Here is an 11,694-nt window from a genome sequence, read left to right on the forward strand (position 1 = left end):
ACGTCCCAACACACGGTGATGTGCACTAGCTTCTCCTACCAGACAAGCTGATGCCCCCCCCCCCCCTCCCGTTGGTGGTCGATTTTTTTCTATTTTGTTCTAAAGGTTCAATTTTGTTCGACCATTTTTTTCGTCAATGAGTAGCCAGAAAATAGCTAAAAATTTCTTCTTCTTCTTCTTCTTTACTTTTTTTGAGTTTGTGGTAACAAAAAACCAACCTTTTTAGGATTTTTCATCTGTATAAGCAGAAAACTAGGTTTTTGGCAAACTAAGTTTGCCAAAGGCTTTTTTTTTTTTGGATTGGCAAGTTGAGGTTAAGCGGACTCTTAGGGGTTGTTTGATCCTCCATCCCTAAGCGATTTCGGATGAAAATTGTGCTGAGAACGTGGGGATATAACAAACCCTGGATGCAGCGGGTGCACATAATGCATCCGTCGCATCCTTATTTTATTGAAAATTTTGCTCCACCCCCTTGTTACGGTTAGAACAGGGATGAGGAGGATGTTATTTAAAAAAAATCAGGGGAGAGGGATCCCCCCTGACTCTCTCTCTCTCTCTCTCTCTCTCTCTCTCTCTCTCTCTCTCTCTCTCTCTTGCAACTATGTGACGAGGGTGTGAGGCAGGCGGTAAGGGTGAGGCGGCGTCGGGGGTCGTCGGTGCCAACGGTGAGGGTGAGGTGGCACCGGGGGTCACCTGTGCCGGTGGCGAGTCCTCATTTTCTTCGTTAGACTCTCTATCTCCTCCTTTTCTTATTTCTTCAACTTCTTCATTCCTTTATCTTTGTTTCTCTCCCTTCTTTTTTGTTCTTCATTCTTCTTCTTCTTTTTCGTTGTTCTTTGTACTTCTTTTCATCTTATTTTTTCTCAAATTACTTTAATTTTAAATAATTTTTAGTTTTTAGATCCAATCCAAGATCCATATCTAAGGATAAAATCAATAGTAAACATGTTAAAACAATCAGATGGTTGAGCAGATTGAGTTGTACGATCCAAAACGAAGTTATCAGACCCATTACCCATATGTGTGTTCAAGTTGTCCACACACAATGTAAAACAAATGTTGGACACAAGGAGCACAACTTTTTGTATAGTCAAAACAAACGTTGGCCTTAGTAAAGTTGTTACATAACAGACAAAACATGCATTCTTCCTGAGACATCAAACAAACCCTTAATGATAAAACATTACAAATTAGATAAGGCGGAAAACAAATCCATTGGTTTGCCATTTCACAACCAATCTCCATCAATGAATCTCGTCTAGCAAGACTACAAGCCCAAAAGTTATAATCCTCAAAAAATGATCGTACTGTACGAAAAAATAATATGTTTCCTGAAATGCCCTATAATTTTTTAAATCTATCCCATGTTCAAATTCGCAAATATCCAACTTTTTAAAGAACGTTTTACCCTTTGAACGAGCAAACCTCTTGAGGTACGTTGTCCTAATCTCGCAATCTCTCACTAAAGAATACATTCACATGATGATTTCACAGACCTCATAAAGTTCACATAACCAAATTTGCGAACCTTCTGTAACTAAAATCTGCATACCTTCTCAAATACCATACAAAATTCGTATATATAAAAGACATTCGTGAGCTATCGTGTGGGTCTCCTTTAACTAACTGATCATCAAAGAGGTCCGCAAATGTGTGGCGACATTCACATATTAATGTTTGTGAATATTCTTGACCTTCACACTCAGATTGATCTTAGCAAATAAGGTACTGCATTTGCATATATAGTATGACATTCGTGATCTAGGGTGCAAATCTCTTTTAAGTAAATGATCTTCAAAGAGGTCCTTAAATGTGTGACAACATTTACATATAATTTTTGTGAATGTCCACGATCATCACATTTTGTCACTGTGAATTTGCTCTATATATGCAAAAGTTCTGACTCATTTGCTGAGTTCCTAAACATTCACAAATTTGAGAAATGACTTGCCCGTGAATTTTCTTAATTTTTGTAAATGTCCGTACGAGCATTAAATGTTACAATAATCAATATAAAAGTGATGGTCCATATTCTAGGGCTATTTTCACATAAATTATGCCTTTTTGTGGTCCCCAAGCATTCTCTCTCCCTCGACAAAAATTCATAGCAAAAAAAAATTAAGACTATTTTCGTCGATTCAATGGTGGCACTTCATAGACGACATTTCATCGATGACTTTTTAAAAATCATCAATAATGAGTTTTTTCTATAAGCAAATCTTTAATGGTTGAATCAGTTATTTTTTTAAACAATGACATAATTTAGTTATTGTTTTGAAAGTATGAGTCAATTATTTTAAGAAAGAATTGCATGGTTTTCAAGTTATCTTTACATCTTTAATAGCCTATTCCATTTTTTCTTTGTTTAAATCATTTGCTAATAAGTGTCTGTTTGTCGCTTTGTTTCCTTAATGATTGGTATGCCTCTATTCTCGAATTTTATTATTTATCTGATGTGTATCTTGTATTATAAATATGAGTAGGGAACACTTGCATCATTTATGAGTTTTTTTTTTCATTTTTAATAGCCTATTTTATTTATTTTTGTAATGCTTTTTCAAAAGCCTATTCGTTGTCTCTATTGCCCACCTATTTACCTTTATTTTTTATTTTGTTATTATAGAAAATTCTAAACTTTTTTATTATAAAATAATGATTAAAGAGACTCATTCAAAGGGGCCCATACCCACACCATGTGCTATTGTTGGAACACAGTAGAAAAAGCCAAAGAGGAATGAATTATACACTGAGTGATACTTCCTAGTATGACGTAGACTTGACTAGAGGGTAGAGAGAGACCATGTTTCATGGCAAAAAAATTACAGGATCCTGAGGGAGATCATCTGGAGCTATCAGGGAAAGATTTTCAAAAGTCTGAGGTGGAGGTCCCGGATAATAAGGTGGTAGATCAACCCTTGGAGGAGCAAGTGCATGCTCCAAAAAAGAGATTGCAATGACAAAAAAGGTTCAGTGTTGGTGTACATATACCTTTTTCATTATTATTTTATATATACATGTTTGCATTTACTGTCAATTTTACATTCAATCATTGATTAAATTGTCATATATATGTGTGCATATATGTTTGAAGCATATTTTTAGGATAACTAGTTTGAATATGCACATTTATTAAATTATCCAATATGTATGTGTGTGAAATATGTTTTTAGGACAACTAGTTCGAATATGTGCATTCATTAAATTATCATATATGTGTGTATGTGAAATATATTTTTAGGATAATTAGTTTGATTGTTGAAGTTCAATGTTTAAAATAATACATATATGTGTGTGCTTGAAACATTCTTGTAAGATAACGATGTAGAGTAATGCAATTCATTGATTAAATTATCATATATATATATATATATATATATATATGTGTGTGTGTGTGTGTGTGTGTGTGTGTGTGTGAAGCATGTTTTTAAGATAATTATTTTAATTGTTGTAGTTCAATGTTTAAAATGCTACATATATATGTGTGACTGAAACATATTTATAAGATAAGTATGTTGAGTAATGCAATTACAAATAGGTGATATATAAGTAATTTCCTAAAAAAGATTGTTTATATTAAATAATTGAAAACTAAGTAGAAAAATGAAAATTTGCTATTTGTTAGGTGCTTATGTGTAAAATATTCAAAAACAAATGCATGATAAGCATAAAGAAAAATTTATGAATCGTTGCTATAATGGTGATTTCCATTTCATGGTCAACATTTACGAGAACTTTTTTCATAATCAATCGTCTCTTATAAGGCAAACCTAAAAGGCTAAAACCATCATTTCCTTACCTCATTGTCCAAAATCATCCTCTCTTTTTTGCCAATCATGACAAAACCATCCTTAAAGTAATTACCAAATGTCACATGATAGAAAAGAAGAGTATATTTATCTTAACATTTTGAAATGTAAGAATGATGTTGGGAAATCAAATAAGGTAGGGGTGTCTGGGTATCATCCATAACATAGGGACTATTATAGAAAAAAACGCTTTACAGAAATGTTAAACCAAGGATGCCAGACATTGTGACAAATCTTGCAAGTTTTATGAAATTTTTTCAGAAAATATCACAAAAAATTACTCAAAAGTTAAAAATGATTATTTCTTCCGAGTTTTAAACATGATATTTATACTTTTATTGTCTATTTATCATGAAAATATTTGTAGTTTTTATTTTTAAATAATTTGTATGCAGATATATAGAGGACGATTTATCATCAGATAAGTATTTTGTTTGATGACAATTGAACATCAATGTGTGTTGTTGATTGCACACGATCAACAATGTGCATTGGCGTATGTTTTTTAGAGCTTTTAGCGATGGTCTTAGACCGCTGCTAAAAGCTCTGGAAGGAAAAAAAAACAATGAACATGTTAGGTGCATCCGATGAATATCGAACAAGAATATGGTTCAACGATACCCCTATATATGTTTAAAGCATTCTTTTAGGAGAACTAATTTGAATATATACATTCATTAAATTATATATATACATATATGTGTGTGTGTGAAGCATGTTTTTAGAATAACTAGTTTGATTGGTGCAATTCAATGTTTAAAATGATACATATGTGTGTGTATCTGGAACATGTTTGTAAGATAACTATGTTGAATATTGTAATTTATTATTTCAATTATCATATATATATATACATATATATATGTTTGAAGCATATTTTTAAGATAACTAGTTTGAATATATATTTATTAAATTGTCATATATATATATATATATATATATATGTGTGTGTGTGTGTGTGTGTGTGTGTGTGAAGCATATTTTTAAGATAACATATATATTCATTAATTGTGATTGCAGGATCCAAAACCAAAAGATTCAAAAGATCCAACATTATACATGCACTAGTTCTATTGGGTCCAAGCACATGAGTGATTCCTAATACCAACGGAGGAAGCAAATGACTAACTAAATTGGATGCATCTTTAAAAATTCTTGAAGGTAATACCATAGAACATCGATCACAGTCCCTTAGAGTTCATTGTACAAATTTGAAATCCGGCAATCAACATATTTCAGTTAAGAGATATTGAGATGACCATAATATTGAAAGATATTGCAAGAAGCACCAGATTTAAGTGTTATAGAGAGCTAAAGAGTGCACACCGATAGAGACATTTCAAACACATATATGATGTTTATTTGGAAGTGAAGAAGGATGCATTTGAAGGTGAAATACTGAAGTTATCATGGTTGAAGAACCACTATGACCTCAATAGGGTGAGGAGAATGAAGGAGAAGCTATCATATATTAGAGGGAAGGGTGCTGCTAAGGTGAACAAGAAGGTGAGAGCATTCTTGCTCTACTTTTTTGGCACATGCATATTCATCGACATTTGTGGAAAGTGAATACATGGATTGTTCATGTAATTATTGCTAGACCTGGTTTGTGTTGATGAATACACATGAGTAGCAGCCTCATTTGCACACCAATATGCACATTTGAGTAACATGAGGTGTGAGAAAAAACATTGTCAGCATGTTGGTGTTGGAGGTATTTATCCATTCATAGTACCTTAACTTTTGATTTATACTCAAACATGATTTAACATTGTTGAAGTACTATATTGTGTATTAATCTATATTAATTCATGTATTGGTCCTTATAGGTTTGCATATGAGTGCACATATCCATTTGAAGACGCCTGAGACATGACCGTGTCCCTGAATTTTCATGTGTTGTCAGTCAAGCAACAAATAGGAAAATGATCAAAGATGGTTGGGTCCTTAGATGAGAAGGGTGCTTTGCGTTGCAAAGTTTCATGAGTTGACTTGGGCACATGTAAGTGTGCATGAGAAATAATTTTCTACGTTGTTATCAACAATGCGATATAAGACTAATCATGATTAAAACTCCATTCTATAGGTAACATGATACTCATATAAAGACATAAATAAGGTGAAGGATGAGAAAGACAATGTGATTGTGTAAGCCATGGACATCGTGAGAAGGGACATTTGATTGTATATCATGAATAAAGTTGAGTGCCAAATGACCAATGAAGTGGTCTCACAATTTGGGCTTGTTCAACAACCACCCAATCACTTTCGCACAATTAGCAAAAGTGTATCTTTTTAGACAAAGGATTAGACCTAGGATTACATCATAATGTTTAAAACTGAACTTGAAGACTGGTGTGATGGTGATAAGGACATTGACTTGTTATCCATGGTACCTACCCATGAGGATGATGATGTAGCTGCTAACAGTCCCTCCGCAAGTAAGGGCATTGAGGAGGAGGAGAAAGTTGGGGTGAGGAGTCCAAAGCATAAAAAGATTACAAGTAGAGCGGATGTAGAGTTGGCTCTTGTAAGAGTTGAAAACCACCTGCTGAAGGATTTGCTTCAAGCAAAGGAGCCCATTATACAGATTCAAGCTGACATAATTACTAACAAGGATCAGGTTATCGAGGAGCTAAGAATGTGCCTAACAAATCCACAACAATGACTTCTGATCTAAGTTAATATTATTTTGTCAATCATTATAATTTAATAAATAATATTTTTAAATAATTATAAATGATTTTTGTTATTTTTTTAAATTGTTACAATTATTGTAATTAAGTCATGCTACTCTTGTAATTGAAGTTGCAATTGAATTTCTATTTGTATGAACATTCCAACTTCAATGTATATTTCTAAATTTGAATATTTTTGTATTCAAATTAGCTGTAAGTTTTGTAATTGAATACTTTTATAAATTTGAATACATATAAAACTTGTGTGAAGTTATAATGTTTAAATTTAAATTTTATTTTTAAATGTATATTATTATGTAAATATTTAAATTAAATATATATACAGTAGGTGAATTTCTGATTATGTGAATTTATGAATATATATGATTTAAATATACAACAGGTGATTTTCTAAATATTATATATACAGTGACTTCTAAAGGACATTCACACATTATAACTTGTGAAGTAGAAGACATTTGTATATTGTGATGCGAGGATAGAGAGGTTCACATATAGTGATGCAAATGTATTCTATTATTTACGAAATAGAGAACATTCGTACTCTGTCGTGCAAGGATAGAGAGGTTTGCATGACGCTTATGCAAATATACTCTATTATTTGCATGCTGAAGAACATTCATACATTATGATGCAAATGTACTTCATTATTTGCAAACTGAAGGACATTAGCACACTGTGATGCAATAATAGGGAGGTCTGCGTGATGCTTATGCAAATATAGTCTATTATTTATAAAATTGAGGACATTTGCATGATATTTATGTGAATGTACTCAGGTTCGCAACCTCCACTTGTGAGTGTGCATCTCACTGTTCTGTGTTAATGTTGATACATTCACATGACATTTATGTGAATCTACTCCATTATTTGTAAACATGATGATATTCACACACTATGCTGTAAGGATAAAGAGGTATGTTGGATGTTCATGCGAATATACTTGGTTATTTGTGAACTTGAGAACATTCACATGATATTCATTTTTAAGCACTTCATTATTTGCAAACTTGATGACATTTACACACTGTGCTGTGAGGATAGGGAGGCCTCCATGATGTTTATGTGAATATACCCCATTATTTGAGAACTTGAGGACATCCACATGACGTTTATGCGAATATACTCAATTATTTGCCAACTTGATGACATTTGTACACTGTGCTACGAAGATAGGGAGGTACATACGATGTTTATATGAATGCACTCCATTATTTGCAAACTTGAAGACATATGATGTTTATGCGAATGCACTCTATTATTTACATGCATGATAACATTCAATATTGTGATGCAAGGATAGAGATGTCCGCATGTACTCCATTATTTGTGAACTTCATTACATTCACATGATTTTTATGTGAATGTACTCCATTATTTGTGAACTTATAGAAATTTATATCATATATATACAAATGTACTATATTATTTGTAGACGTCATTATTGTACTTAAGTTCCTACGTGATAAGCATGCGAACTTCAACATGTATTTGCAAATTTCCTTTTAAATATAAGAATTTCATACATTTATAGAATATGACTCTGTTAATATAGACAATTTACAAAACTTTAAAAATTTATAAAACATTCAAAATTTATAAGACATCCAACCTAAGCTGAACTTACACAACCAAAGTTTATAAAACATCCAAAATTTATATAGCATCAAATATTTAAGGAACATCCAACCTTAACCAAAGTTAAACATCTAAAATTTATAAAATATCAAACATTTAAAGAACATGCAACCAAAACTGAAGTTAAACATACAAAATTTACAAAACATCCAAATTTTTGTTATATTTACATCCAATATGTCAAATCTATATCCTAAAAACTAAAATAAAATATTAATTAATGAATAATTTTATTTTATAATTATGTCAAATTCACTATAGTAATCAACAAAGATGACCCAAAATTGTCCACAACTTAGCTTCCTAAGTAAAGTCATCTGACAATTCATCGTTCAATATATCCTCCTCTTCTTCTTTTGGCTCAGCCTTTCGACCTTTTGTTTTTTACTATAGTCCTTTTTGTTTTTTGCCTCCTCCTCAGCCTTCTTTTCTTCTTTCTGCTTTCTCATGCATTTATAGAATTTGATCATATGCTTCTTGTAATTAGTTACATCATTCTGAAAAAAGGTTATTAACAAACAATTAACTACAACTTACATAAAAAATATAATAAAACATAACATATAAACCTTACATAAAATTAAATATCATGTTTCTGCACAAGAATTGAATATACAGTAAAATAAATATACTATAATCAAACCTGTAACAATCATATACCAAGTCAAGAATACATACATGTACGAATTAAGTTAACAAACATATGCAAGATAATTACCCTTTTTTTTATTGAAAACTACCATCCACGGGATAAGCTATCAAATTAGTGTGAGCATTGTAGGCTAGTAGCCAAACCATTCTGCAAAAAAACTAACCTGCAACCCAACATTAGACCTACATAGTTGCATAAAAAAAATAAAAATATTATTGAATAAGTAATGATATCATACTAGATGTTTGATGTTCTTATCTACATGAGTAGTGAAACCAATAGAGTTGTATAACCTGAACTCTCTCGCATTCATATATAGTTTTCAAAGAACTTAGTGTTGGTTGCCTCAGTTCATAAAAATTAAGATCTACAATATAAATTGAGTTGAAGACATATGCACATTGAATTTTTGATGTGTTTTAAACGTAAATGTAAGCATGCAAAGTTGTCCAACAAATACATTATCACATTTCTCGAAAGGATACAACAATTTGCATCTATCCAAGAAGGAACAAAACCCATCTTGCATCATTGCTGCTTCGACCATTTACTATGAATAGTTAATTTCTATTAGTAAGTAGCAAAACATGAAGACTAACACCTTATGTACTCACCGAAAAATAATGGGTAAGGTAAATGGTCTTTGGCAGTTTCTTTTCATCTGCCATATCCATTTTATGGTACTGGTAGAATCTTTCTATGAATATAAGAGCTGCTACATAAATTCACAGTATGTGATACATGCATGTTAGATTCATATAAGTCTACATAAAAACATAACAAATAAATAAAAAAACGTGTAAAACTAACACTTATGTTATTGCTTAACATAGTTTTCATGTACAAATCATGCTCGTTTGGCTATTCTAATTGTTGTCCATCTTCCTGGTTCTTGCCAAATTATTTTAATGATCAATTGAAAATTAATATAAACAGGTATATGTCAACACCGCTGGTTGTATATATACATACCTTGTTTTATTATATATCTTACTGCAATTGGATCATTGCTTGGGGATGGGGGTGAGGGTTTGGTTCCCTTTTGATATCATGTTTTTCTTTGCGTTTATACATCACAAACTACCTAACATATACATAAAAGACATAAGACATTAAAGTAGTTCATTAAAAAACTCTAAATAAATACATAAAAGCAATTCATTCAATAACTCATAATAAATATACATTTTGAAACATGAAATACTCAAACATACTCTTATTAATTATTTTGCCTATTGTGGCTAACCTCACCACATATACTATACTTGTATGACACAACATCCTTGTGTTCTATTATTTGTTTCTTCACCATGGGTCACCTTGGTTTATGAATCACTTTTGATGGATATGCATGAATAAGAGTTGATGGAGTGTTGTGCGAGATATTATCTGCCATCGAAAGAAATGTAAATGTATCATATGTAGTTCAATACCATTCAATTATAAAGAACTTATCGCAATAATCCTCTGATAGCTTGCCCTCATACAAAATGCATATATTTTCATATTCGCATAAAATTTCACTAATCTGCCACTCTTCACAAGAGTGTAACTACTTATTGAGATCAACACTATAACTGTGAGACTGATCATGAGCTTCGTACCAATGTCAATGAAAATGCATTACCTATACACGTGGTTGTTGTGCTTCGCTTAAGTGCCTCTACCTTTTATTTTACTTCAAGCACCACGATGCCTTATATTTTCTGTTTGATATTTTTTTTATCAAAATGTTTCATTAGCATGTGACAAAGTCTCTCAATAAGAGGCACTAGGGGATTGTCATGTATAAGGAGAATCTACAAATTGAAATTGTTTGTTACATTAGATGTTAATCACCTATATCTTCTTACTGAAAAGTGACTGTTAGCCCAATGTTTCAGATCAACGTTAGTGACAATATAATGGTATGCAGTTTCATCTTGATCTTGGACTTCCGAAAGAAAATAATTGCATTGTTGTCTCGTGGTTGCTCGAGCTGCGCTCCACCAAAGTGCACTATATGGTAAACCAATTTTCTTAGTAAAGTTCTTTGTCAAGTGTTTAATGGAATATTCAACATGACATCTAGGCCATGTGTGGGGCACAACATACTTTAGCCCTACATGCCTATCTGAGATAACTGCCAATACTTCTATATCTCTAAACTTATCGAAACGTATGAATTCTTTCTTTAGATGCTTTAAAAACCATGCCAATGAATTCTTTAACTCTTTATCTATAACTGCAAATGCTATAAAAAATATCTCACTATAAGAATCAATACTATTGGTCGACAACAATATACTCATATATATTTTTTTAAGAATGCATTATCTATTATAAGAAAGAGAGGGCATCTTTTAAAAATTCATCGATGCATGAACAAAATAATAAAAACAAATACATAAATTGATCTTTTTTGTCGGTCTAAATATACCATAGTGCTCTAGGATTAGCCTTCATCAAATGATTCAAATAGGTGGGAAATATCTTGTTTAAATGAACCATATAGCTTCTTCCTCATCCATTTTCATTCATGTCATGCTTGTTTGTAAGTAACCGCTACACTTTTCTCGTGATTGATGTCATTCATGATTTTTCTTTGAGTCATCTTTAGGTTATCATGCAGGCATTTGTGAATAACACATGGAATCCACTTGACAAATACTTTTTCTACTAAAAGTTTCATAATGATCTACCATATGTATGTTCACTTTCAGACTTCTTCACTTGAAAGAACATTGCTCTCCGCACTTTTATGCAATAGATCTTCTAAGGTCAATCAACCATAGACTACAAGTTCTTTTTTATGCATACAACAGTGACTCTGCTACTACAACTCTTCACAAAATTTGGTTTATAGTTATTCCTGATGGCATGATCTTTAAAAAACTCAAGACAGTGCTGAAGATCATTA

Source organism: Nuphar pumila, chromosome 7 (genome assembly GCF_984573655.1).
Source record: "Nuphar pumila chromosome 7, dmNupPumi1.hap1.1, whole genome shotgun sequence".
Classification (NCBI taxonomy): domain Eukaryota; kingdom Viridiplantae; phylum Streptophyta; class Magnoliopsida; order Nymphaeales; family Nymphaeaceae; genus Nuphar; species Nuphar pumila.